This window comes from Hyperolius riggenbachi, chromosome 4, assembly GCF_040937935.1.
Source record: "Hyperolius riggenbachi isolate aHypRig1 chromosome 4, aHypRig1.pri, whole genome shotgun sequence".
In the NCBI taxonomy this organism is placed as follows: domain Eukaryota; kingdom Metazoa; phylum Chordata; class Amphibia; order Anura; family Hyperoliidae; genus Hyperolius; species Hyperolius riggenbachi.
In genome coordinates, this window is record NC_090649.1 from 310,052,624 (window position 1) to 310,065,384 (window position 12,761).

Sequence of the window (12,761 nt, forward strand, 5' to 3'; positions counted from 1 at the left end):
CAGAGCCGCGCAGGCGCAGTGCCGAAAAATAAACTAGCTGCCTGTGGAAGACCGGAGGATGGATTTGAGATGGTGTGGGCACAGGACATCAGCAGGGGGCTGGGGAAGGGCATTTTATGACGGAAGTAACCGCCGGGGGAGACAAGAGGATTGGAGTGAGGCTGCAAGGGCACCGGACAGCTGCAGGGGGCTGAGGGAAGCCCCAGGTGAGTAAAACTCATTTTTTTGTGACTTAACCACTTCCCGACCGCCCACTACACAGGGGAAGTGGAGCCCTGCAGGACGGCCTCACCCACAGAGGCGGCGGTCCATTTAAGGGCATGGGCGGAGCGATCGCGTCATCCGTGACGCGATCCTCCGCCGGCGCCTGTCACCGCTCGCTCGCCGCAACATCCCGCCGGCTATACGGAAGCGCCGGTGGGATGTTAACCCCGCGATCGACGCATACAAAGTGTATAATACACTTTGTAATGTTTACAAAGTGTATTATACAGGCTGCCTCCTGCCCTGGTGGTCCCAGTGTCCGAGGGACCACCAGGGCAGGCTGCAGCCACCCTAGTCTGCACCCAAGCACACTGATTTCTCCCCCCCCTGCCCCAGATCGCCCACAGCACCCATCAGACCCCCCCCTGCCCACCCCCCAGACCCCTGTTTGCACCCAATCACCCCCCTAATCACCCATCAATCACTCCCTATCACTATCTGTCAACGCTATTTTTTTTTTATCCCCCCCCCTGCTCCCTGCCCCCTCCTGATCACCCCCCACCCCTCAGATTCTCCCCAGACCCCCCCCCCCCAGACCACCCTCCCCTGTTTACTGTATGCATCTATCCTCCTGATCACCTGTCAATCACCTGTCAATCACCTGTCAATCACCCGTCAATCACCCATCAATCACCCATCAATCACCCCCTGTCACTGCCACCCATCAATCAGCCCCTAACCTGCCCCTTGCGGGCAATCTGATCACCCCCCCACACCAATAGATCGCCCACAGATCCGACATCAGATCACCTCCCAAATCCATTGTTTACATCTATTCTCTCCTCTAAACACCCACTAATTACCCATCAATCACCCATCAATCACCCCCTATCACCACTTGTCACTTTTACCTATCAGATCAGACCCTAATCTGCCCCTTGCGGGCACCCAATCACCCGCCCACACGCTCAGATTGCCCTCTGACCCCCCCTTATCAATTCACCAGTGCATTAATTACATCTGTTCTTCCCTGTAATAACCCACTGATCACCTGTCAATCACCTGCCAATCACCTATCACCCATCAATCACCCCCTGTCACTGCCACCCATCAATCAGCCCCTAACCTGCCCCTTGCGGGCAATCTGATCACCCACCCACACCATTAGATCGCCCGCAAACCCGCCGTCAGATTACCTCCCAAATGTATCGTTTACATCTGTTATCTTCTCTAAACACCCACTAATTACCCATCAATCACCCCCTATCACCACCTGTCACTGTTACCTATCAGATCAGACCCTAATCTGCCCCTTGCGGGCACCCAATCACCCGCCCACACGCTCAGATTGCCCTCTGACCCCCCCCTTATCAATTCACCAGTGCATTAATTACATCTGTTCTTCCCTGTAATAACCCACTGATCACCTGTCAATCACCTGCCAATCACCTATCACCCATCAATCACCCCCTGTCACTGCCACCCATCAATCAGCCCCTAACCTGCCCCTTGCGGGCAATCTGATCACCCACCCACACCATTAGATCGCCCGCAAACCCGCCGTCAGATTACCTCCCAAATGTATCGTTTACATCTGTTATCTTCTCTAAACACCCACTAATTACCCATCAATCACCCCCTATCACCACCTGTCACTGTTACCTATCAGATCAGACCCTAATCTGCCCCTTGCGGGCACCCAATCACCCGCCCACACGCTCAGATTGCCCTCTGACCCCCCCTTATCAATTCACCAGTGCATTAATTACATCTGTTCTTCCCTGTAATAACCCACTGATCACCTGTCAATCACCTGCCAATCACCTATCACCCATCAATCACCCCCTGTCACCCCCTGTCACTGCCACCCATCAATCAGCCCCTAACCTGCCCCTTGCGGGCAATCTGATCACCCACCCACACCATTAGATCGCCCGCAAACCCGCCGTCAGATTACCTCCCAAATGTATCGTTTACATCTGTTATCTTCTCTAAACACCCACTAATTACCCATCAATCACCCCCTATCACCACCTGTCACTGTTACCTATCAGATCAGACCCTAATCTGCCCCTTGCGGGCACCCAATCACCCGCCCACACGCTCAGATTGCCCTCAGACCCCCCCCCCCTTATCAATTCGCCAGTGCATTAATTACATCTGTCCTTCCCTGTAATAACCCACTGATCACCTGTCAATCACCTGCCAATCACCTATCACCCATCAATCACCCCCTGTCACTGCCACCCAACAATCAGCCCCTAACCTGCCCCTTGCGGGCAATATGATCACCCACCCACACCAATAGATCGCCCGCAGATCCGACATCAGATCACCACCCAAGCGCAGTGTTTCCATCTATTCTCTCCTCTAAACACCCACTAATTACCCATCAATCACCCATCAATCACTCCCTATCACCACCTGTCACTGTTACCTATCAGATCAGACCCTAATCTGCCCCTTGCGGGCACCCAATCGCCCGCCTACACGCTCAGATTGCCCTCAGACCCCCCCTTATCAATTCGCCAGTGCAATATTTACATCTGTTCTCCCCTGTAATAACCCACTGATTACCTGTCAATCACCTATCAATCACCCATCAATCACCCCCTGTCACTGCCACCCATCAATCACCCCCTGTCACTGCCACCCATCAATCACCCGCTGTCACTGCCACCCATCAATCAGCCCCTAACCTGCCCCTTGCGGGCAAACTGATCACCCACCCACACCAATAGATCGCCCGCAGATCCGACATCAGATCACCACCCAAGCGCAGTGTTTCCATCTATTCTCTACCCTAAACACCCACTAATTACCCATCAATCACCCCCTGTCACTGCTACCTATCAGATTAGACCCCTATCTGCCCCTAGGGCACTCAATCACCCGCCCACACCCTCAGAATGCCCTCAGACCCCAGCCCTGATCACCTCGCCAGTGCATTGCTTGCATCCATTCCCCCCTCTAATCACACCTTGAGACACCCATCAATCACCTCCTGTCACCCCCTAGCACACCTACCCATCAGATCAGGCCCCAATTTGCCCCGTGTGGGCTCCTGATCACTCGGCCAAACCCTCAGACCCCCTTCCGATCACCTCCCCAGTGCATGGATTGCATCTATTTTCCCCTCTAACCACCCCCTGAGACACCCATCAATCACCTCCTGTCACCCCCCTAGCACTCCTATCCATCAGATCAGGCCCAATACAACCTGTCATCTAAAAGGCCACCCTGCTTATGACCGGTTCCACAAAATTCGCCCCCTCATAGACCACCTGTCATCAAAATTTGCAGATGCTTATACCCCTGAACAGTCATTTTGAGACATTTGGTTTCCAGACTACTCACGGTTTTGGGCCTGTAAAATGCCAGGGCGGTATAGGAACCCCACAAGTGACCCCATTTTAGAAAAAAAAGACACCCCAAGGTATTATGTTAGGTGTATGACGAGTTCATAGAAGATTTAATTTTTTGTCAAAAGTTAGCGGTAATTAATTTTTATTGGTTTTTTTTCACAAAGTGTCATTTTTCACTAACTTGCGACAAAAAATAAAATCTTCTATGAACTCGCCATACACCTAACGGAATACCTTGGGGTGTCTTCTTTCTAAAATGGGGTCACTTGTGGGGTTCCTATACTGCCCTGGCATTTTAGGGGCCCTAAACCGCGAGGAGTAGTCTAGAAAACAAATGCTTCAAAATGACCTGTGAATAGGACGTTGGGCCCCTTAGCGCACCTAGGCTGCAAAAAAGTGTCACACATGTGGTACCGCCGTACTCAGGAAAAGTAGTATAATGTGTTTTGGGGTGTATTTTTACACATACCCATGCTGGGTGGGAGAAATTTCTATGTAAATGGACAATTGTGTGTAAAAAAATCAAACAATTGTCATTTACAGAGATATTTCTCCCACTTAGCATGGGTATGTGTAAAAATACACCCCAAAACGCATTATACTACTTCTCCTGAGTACAGCGGTACCACATGTGTGGCACTTTTTTACACCCTAAGTACGCTAAGGGGCCCAAAGTCCAATGAGTACCTTTAGGATTTCACAGGTCATTTTGAGACATTTGGTTTCAAGACTACTCCTCACGGTTTAGGGCCCCTAAAATGCCAGGGCAGTATAGGAACCCCACAAATGACCCCATTCTAGAAAGAAGACAACCCAAAGGTATTCCGTACGGAGTATGGTGAGTTCATAGAAGATTTTATTTTTTGTCACAAGTTAGCGGAAAATGACACTTTGTGAAAAAAAACTATTAAAATCAATTTCCGCTAACTTGTGACAAAAAAATAAAAACTTCTATGAACTCACCATACTCCTAACGGAATACCTTGGGGTGTCTTCTTTCTAAAATGGGGTCATTAGTGGGGTTCCTATACTGCCCTGGCATTTTAGGGGCCCTAAACCGTGAGGAGTAGTCTTGAAACAAAAATGACCTGTGAAATCCTAAAGGTACTCATTGGACTTTGGGCCCCTTAGCGTACTTAGGGTGTAAAAAAGTGCCACACATGTGGTACCGCCGTACTCAGGAGAAGTAGTATAATGCGTTTTGGGGTGTATTTTTACACATACCCATGCTAAGTGGGAGAAATATCTCTGTAAATGACAATTGTTTGATTTTTTTACACACAATTGTCCATTTACATAGAAATTTCTCCCACCCAGCATGGGTATGTGTAAAAATACACCCCAAAACACATTGTACTACTTCTCCCGAGTATGGCGATACCACATGTGTGGCACTTTTTTGCACCCTAAGTGCGCTAAAGGGCCCAAAGTCCAATGAGTACCTTTAGGATTTCACAGGTCATTTTGAGAAATTTCGTTTCAAGACTACTCCTCACGGTTTAGGGACCCTAAAATGCCAGGGCAGTATAGGAACCCCACAAATGACCCCATTTTAGAAAGAAGACACCCCAAGGTATTCCGTTAGGAGTATGGTGAGTTCATAGAAGATTTTATTTTTTGTCAAAAGTTAGCGGAAATTGATTTTAATTGTGTTTTTTCACAAAGTGTCATTTTCCGCTAACTTGTGACAAAAAATAAAATCTTCTATGAACTCGCCATACTACTAACGGAATACCTTGGGGTGTCTTCTTTCTAAAATGGGGTCATTTGTGGGGTTCCTATACTGCCCTGGCATTTTAGGGGCCCTAAACCGTGAGGAGTAGTCTTGAAACGAAATTTCTCAAAATGACCTGTGAAATCCTAAAGGTACTCATCAGTGGTGCTCAGCAGAGCTCGAATATTCGAGTAGCTCGAATATTCGAGCTCTTTTTCAGCTATCCGAGCTCGGTATTCGAGCTCCGAATAGCTGTAGCTATTCGAATGGGCTATCCGAGTACACTCGAATAGCCCATTCACTATTCGAGCTATTCGAGCAAACGGCGCTATTCGAGCTCGGTACCGAGCTCGAATAGCGTCATAGCCCAGATTGATGTCCTTAGAGCCAATCAGAGGGCTCCCAGGCCCTCTGACGGCAGCCAATCACAGAGGGGGACCCTGGCCAGCCCCTACCCTATAAATAGCGGCCGCCATGTTCCGTTTCTCCATGCTTGCCTGAGACTTGTACAGAGAGAGAGTTGCTCCTTTGTGCTTTGGCTTAGCAAGTGCTCTATTGTGATCATTTACCTAGCGTTTTTGCTCACCTACACCTGCCATATACACCTATATTGTTGTTAGTTAGATAGACATTGTATTTTAGTTAGTAGCTTGTGTGTTACATTAGAGACAGGCAGCTGCTGCAAGCTTACAGGTTTAGGCCTCAGGGGGGCCTTGCCTCTGTGGGCAGCTGTCCTCTGTTTATTTCTCTCATCTATACCAGTATTTCTGCTGTCCTTTACTAATAGTATTGTAGTTATACTGTACTAGGAGTAGGACACTCACTGACTGTCACTGTTTATAGGCTACTAGCTAGCTCCTGCGTGTGTGCACTCACTCACTGTCTGTGTGTACACACACTCTATTTCCTTCTGATTACTGATAGATTATTGTTAGTTAGTTGTACTTACTGTTACTACTTACTCTTACTGTACTAGGAGTCTAGGACACTCAGTCAGACAGTCACTGTGTTCATAGGCTACTAGCTCCTGCGTGCGGTCACTCACTGTCTGAGTGTACACACACCACCCACACTCCATTTCCTTCTGATCGCTGATTGATTATTGTAATTAGTTAGTTCTACTTACTGTTACTACTTACTCTTACTGTACTAGGAGTCTAGGACACTCAGTCACTGTGTGTTCATAGGCTACTAGCTCCTGCGTGCGGTCACTCACTGTCTGAGTGTACACACACCACCCACACTCCATTTCCTTCTGATCGCTGATTGATTATTGTAATTAGTTAGTTCTACTTACTGTTACTACTTACTCTTACTGTACTAGGAGTCTAGGACACTCAGTCACTGTGTTCATAGGCTACTAGCTCCTGCGTGCGGGCACTCACTGTCTGAGTGTACACACACCACCCACACTCCATTTCCTTCTGATCGCTGATTGATTATTGTAATTAGTTAGTTCTACTTACTGTTACTACTTACTCTTACTGTACTAGGAGTCTAGGACACTCAGTCACTGTGTTCATAGGCTACTAGCTCCTGCGTGCGGTCACTTACTGTCTGAGTGTACACACACCACCCACACTCCATTTCCTTTTGATCGCTGATTGATTATTGTAATTAGTTAGTTCTACTTACTGTTACTACTTACTCTTACTGTACTAGGAGTCTAGGACACTCAGTCACTGTGTGTTCATAGGCTACTAGCTCCTGCGTGCGGTCACTCACTGTCTGAGTGTACACACACCACCCACACTCCATTTCCTTCTGATCGCTGATTGATTATTGTAATTAGTTAGTTCTACTTACTGTTACTACTTACTCTTACTGTACTAGGAGTCTAGGACACTCAGTCACTGTGTTCATAGGCTACTAGCTCCTGCGTGCGGGCACTCACTGTCTGAGTGTACACACACCACCCACACTCCATTTCCTTCTGATCGCTGATTGATTATTGTAATTAGTTAGTTCTACTTACTGTTACTACTTACTCTTACTGTACTAGGAGTCTAGGACACTCAGTCACTGTGTTCATAGGCTACTAGCTCCTGCGTGCGGGCACTCACTGTCTGAGTGTACACACACCACCCACACTCCATTTCCTTCTGATCGCTGATTGATTATTGTAATTAGTTAGTTCTACTTACTGTTACTACTTACTCTTACTGTACTAGGAGTCTAGGACACTCAGTCACTGTGTGTTCATAGGCTACTAGCTCCTGCGTGCGGTCACTCACTGTCTGAGTGTACACACACCACCCACACTCCATTTCCTTCTGATCGCTGATTGATTATTGTAATTAGTTAGTTCTACTTACTGTTACTACTTACTCTTACTGTACTAGGAGTCTAGGACACTCAGTCACTGTGTTCATAGGCTACTAGCTCCTGCGTGCGGGCACTCACTGTCTGAGTGTACACACACCACCCACACTTCATTTCCTTCTGATCGCTGATTGATTATTGTAATTAGTTAGTTCTACTTACTGTTACTACTTACTCTTACTGTACTAGGAGTCTAGGACACTCAGTCACTGTGTTCATAGGCTACTAGCTCCTGCGTGCGGGCACTCACTGTCTGAGTGTACACACACCACCCACACTCCATTTCCTTCTGATCGCTGATTGATTATTGTAATTAGTTAGTTCTACTTACTGTTACTACTTACTCTTACTGTACTAGGAGTCTAGGACACTCAGTCACTGTGTTCATAGGCTACTAGCTCCTGCGTGCGGTCACTCACTGTCTGAGTGTACACACACCACCCACACTCCATTTCCTTTTGATCGCTGATTGATTATTGTAATTAGTTAGTTCTACTTACTGTTACTACTTACTCTTACTGTACTAGGAGTCTAGGACACTCAGTCACTGTGTGTTCATAGGCTACTAGCTCCTGCGTGCGGTCACTCACTGTCTGAGTGTACACACACCACCCACACTCCATTTCCTTCTGATCGCTGATTGATTATTGTAATTAGTTAGTTCTACTTACTGTTACTACTTACTCTTACTGTACTAGGAGTCTAGGACACTCAGTCACTGTGTTCATAGGCTACTAGCTCCTGCGTGCGGGCACTCACTGTCTGAGTGTACACACACCACCCACACTCCATTTCCTTCTGATCGCTGATTGATTATTGTAATTAGTTAGTTCTACTTACTGTTACTACTTACTCTTACTGTACTAGGAGTCTAGGACACTCAGTCACTGTGTTCATAGGCTACTAGCTCCTGCGTGCGGGCACTCACTGTCTGAGTGTACACACACCACCCACACTCCATTTCCTTCTGATCGCTGATTGATTATTGTAATTAGTTAGTTCTACTTACTGTTACTACTTACTCTTACTGTACTAGGAGTCTAGGACACTCAGTCACTGTGTGTTCATAGGCTACTAGCTCCTGCGTGCGGTCACTCACTGTCTGAGTGTACACACACCACCCACACTCCATTTCCTTCTGATCGCTGATTGATTATTGTAATTAGTTAGTTCTACTTACTGCTACTACTTACTCTTACTGTACTAGGAGTCTAGGACACTCAGTCACTGTGTTCATAGGCTACTAGCTCCTGCGTGCGGGCACTCACTGTCTGAGTGTACACACACCACCCACACTTCATTTCCTTCTGATCGCTGATTGATTATTGTAATTAGTTAGTTCTACTTACTGTTACTACTTACTCTTACTGTACTAGGAGTCTAGGACACTCAGTCACTGTGTGTTCATAGGCTACTAGCTCCTGCGTGCGGTCACTCACTGTCTGAGTGTACACACACCACCCACACTCCATTTCCTTCTGATCGCTGATTGATTATTGTAACTAGTTAGTTCTACTTACTGTTACTACTTACTCTTACTGTACTAGGAGTCTAGGACACTCAGTCACTGTGTTCATAGGCTACTAGCTCCTGCGTGCGGGCACTCACTGTCTGAGTGTACACACACCACCCACACTCCATTTCCTTCTGATCGCTGATTGATTATTGTAATTAGTTAGTTCTACTTACTGTTACTACTTACTCTTACTGTACTAGGAGTCTAGGACACTCAGTCACTGTGTGTTCATAGGCTACTAGCTCCTGCGTGCGGTCACTCACTGTCTGAGTGTACACACACCACCCACACTCCATTTCCTTCTGATCGCTGATTGATTATTGTAATTAGTTAGTTCTACTTACTGTTACTACTTACTCTTACTGTACTAGGAGTCTAGGACACTCAGTCACTGTGTTCATAGGCTACTAGCTCCTGCGTGCGTGCACTCACTGTCTGAGTGTACACACACCACCCACACTCTATTTCCTTCTGATCGCTGATTGATTATTGTAATTAGTTAGTTCTAATTACTGTTACTACTTACTCTTACTGTACTAGGAGTCTAGGACACCCAGTCACTGTGTTCATAGGCTACTAGCTCCTGCGTGCGTGCACTCACTGTCTGAGTGTACACACACAACACACACTCTATTTCCTTCTGATCGCTGATTGATTATCGTAATTAGTTAGTTCTACTTACTGTTACTACTTACTCTTACTGTACTAGGAGTCTAGGACACTCAGTCACTGTCCATAGGCTACTAGCTCCTGCGTGCGTGCACTCACTGTCTGAGTGTACACACACAACACACACTCTATTTCCTTCTGATCGCTGATTGATTATCGTAATTAGTTAGTTCTACTTACTGTTACTACTTACTCTTACTGTACTAGGAGTCTAGGACACTCAGTCACTGTCCATAGGCTACTAGCTCCTGCGTGCGTGCACTCACTGTCTGAGTGTACACACACTAAATTTACTTGTGATTACTACTGATTATTGTAACTGCTAGTTGTACTTCCTGACTGTTACTACTTACTTACTGTACTAGGGGACACTCACTCAGTCACCTCACCAACCAACCCACTCCATTTAGGAACCCCACTTTTCACCCGCCCTTTTACAAAACTTTTGTCTATACGCCCAAAACATTTAAGATGTCTGGAAGTGGCAGCCAGCGCGGTTTGGGCAAGGGGAAGGGCAGCATGGGAATCAGGAGGAGAGGGAGCAGCATTGTGGCAAGCCGCGGCCGCGGGCGCGCCACCATGCACAGTTCCGCAGCAGCAGCAGCAGCAGCGTCAGTGGCTAACATTCCTCCCATAGCCACTGGCCGTGGACGCCTTGGGCGCCGCCCAGCAGGAGCATCTGCAACTCACGCTGCAGAGACACAGCAGCAGCAGCGTGTAGCACCTGCTCCCATTTTCCTCCAGCCGGGTCGGAAACGTCCCATTGAGGAAAAGGATGCAGACACTGTGGTGCAACTCATGACGGAGGATGAGCAGCCCGCCATCAGCTCTGCATCCGAGGCCTCCACCTTCACCACCACCACCACCCCTGTTCGCAGCAGCCGCCCAGCAGGGTCTGGGGAGGAGGCCAGTTCACCGTCACTCGCCGACCTGTCATTCAGCAGTCTTTTGACCCCAGGCATCATGAGTAAATTGTCTGCTGTTGTTGGCGATCTTGAGGAGGAGATGCTGATGGGCACTTTGGGGGATGAGGGATTGGACAGCAAGACTGTGGCGACAGTCAAGCAGCCCATCCATGCATCAGGAGAGGAGTTTGGGGGGTCCTCATCCCAGCAGGACATGTTTCAGGAGGGGGAGGATGATGATGACCCGGTGACAGACAGAGACTGGGTGCCACCACCTCCAGGGGATGTCGTCCTCAGCAGCTCTGAGGAGGAGGAGGAGGATGCTCTTGTGGGCCTTGCAAGGAGGCGCATCATTGCAAGCATTGGCAGCAGCAGTAGGCAGGTCCCACAGCCTGCTGGTGTCTCAGGCTCAGCAGCAGCAGCATCTGCCAGTACCACCACCAGCCGCACCCAAGCCCCCCAAGCCCCCCCCCCCAACCACCACAGGGAGACAGGCAGCAGCGCTTCCATGCCGTAGGGGGATGTTTAAGTCACCAATCTGGCGATATTTCACCATGCCCACTGTGTACAGCAAGTACGCCACTTGCAACCACTGTCAGCGGAAGTTGAGCAGAGGTGCAGACCCCTTAAAGTTCTGCACCAGCTCGCTCATCAACCACCTTGCGGCTAAACATTTCCACCAGCATGAGGAGTTCCAGAGGCTGAAGGCATCTGGTGCTGGCAGTGGCACCACACCCATCACTGCACAGCCTTCAGCAGCAGCAGCAGCAACAGCAGCCACCCGCCCTCCTGCTCCTCCAGCAGCACCAGCAGGAGTGCGGAAACGCACTGCTCCTCCCCCCTCTGCAACTCCTGCCGCCGACACTGAGGCCTGTTCTGGCAGCCAGTCCTCAGTGGCCTCCTCTGCTGTGTCTGCTGATTCCCGTGTCAGCAAAAGGCCACGCCAGAGCCTTTTGAGCGAGTCCTTCCAGGGGGTGGTTAGGGCTCTGCCTCCCAGCAGCCGTCGCGTGCGGCAGCTGAACGGCTTGCTGGCACGGGCCATGTGCTCCCAACTCCTGCCGTACACGCTCGTGCAGGAGGGGAGCGACATTCGTGCGCTGCTTGCTTGCGCAGCCCCAGACTGGCAGCTCCCCAGCAGACACTTCTTTGCCCGCAAGGCCATTCCTGCACTGCACCGCTTTGTGATGGCCAATGTGGAGCGAGGGCTGGAGCACGCGGTTGGTGAAAGGGTCCACGTCACCATGGACTCCTGGAGCAGCCGCTTCGGGACAGGCCGCTACCTGTCCTTCACTGTCCACTGGGTCAGCTTGGTGGAAGGGGGTGAGGATGGGAGAGCAGCAGCGGGCACAGCAGCAGCAGCAACACAGTGGGTGGTGCCACCCCGCAGGCTCAGGGGAACTGCAGCAGGTTCCTCCGATCCTCTGCCATCCTCCGGCACACCTGGCCAAACCCCCCGCCTCAGCAGCAGCGTGAAGGCCCGCCACTGCCAAGCGCTGCTGCACTTGGTCAGCCTTGGGAAGACCAAGCTGACGGCAACCCATGTGTTGGCCAAACTCCAGGAGCAGGAGAGGATTTGGCTGACCCCCAGAGGCCTCAGAGTCGGAGAGGTGGTGGCCGACAATGGGGCCAATCTGGTTGCCGCAATACACAGGGGAAACCTGACCCACATCCCCTGTCTTGCCCACGTGCTGAACCTGGTGGTGCAGAAGTTCCTGCGCACCTACCAGGGGATGGGCGAACTGCTGGAAACGGCAAGGAATGTTGTGCGTCACTTCCGGCGCTCGGCTGCAGCCTGTGCGAGCCTGGAAGACGTGCAAAAGGAGCTGGATCTGCCACGCCATCGGCTGATCCTTGACGTTCCGACTCGCTGGAACTCCACCCTGGCGATGTTGGAGCGTCTGGTTGAACAGAGGCGCGCTGTCAAACAGTACCTTGCCCTGGCCACTGTTTCCGCAGCTCTGAGAAGGGACAAGACCAGCAACTTCCCGTCCATCGTCCCCGATGATGACTGGAGGCACATGCAGCAGGTGTGCTTAGTGCTGGCTCCCTTCCTGCAGGCCACAAAC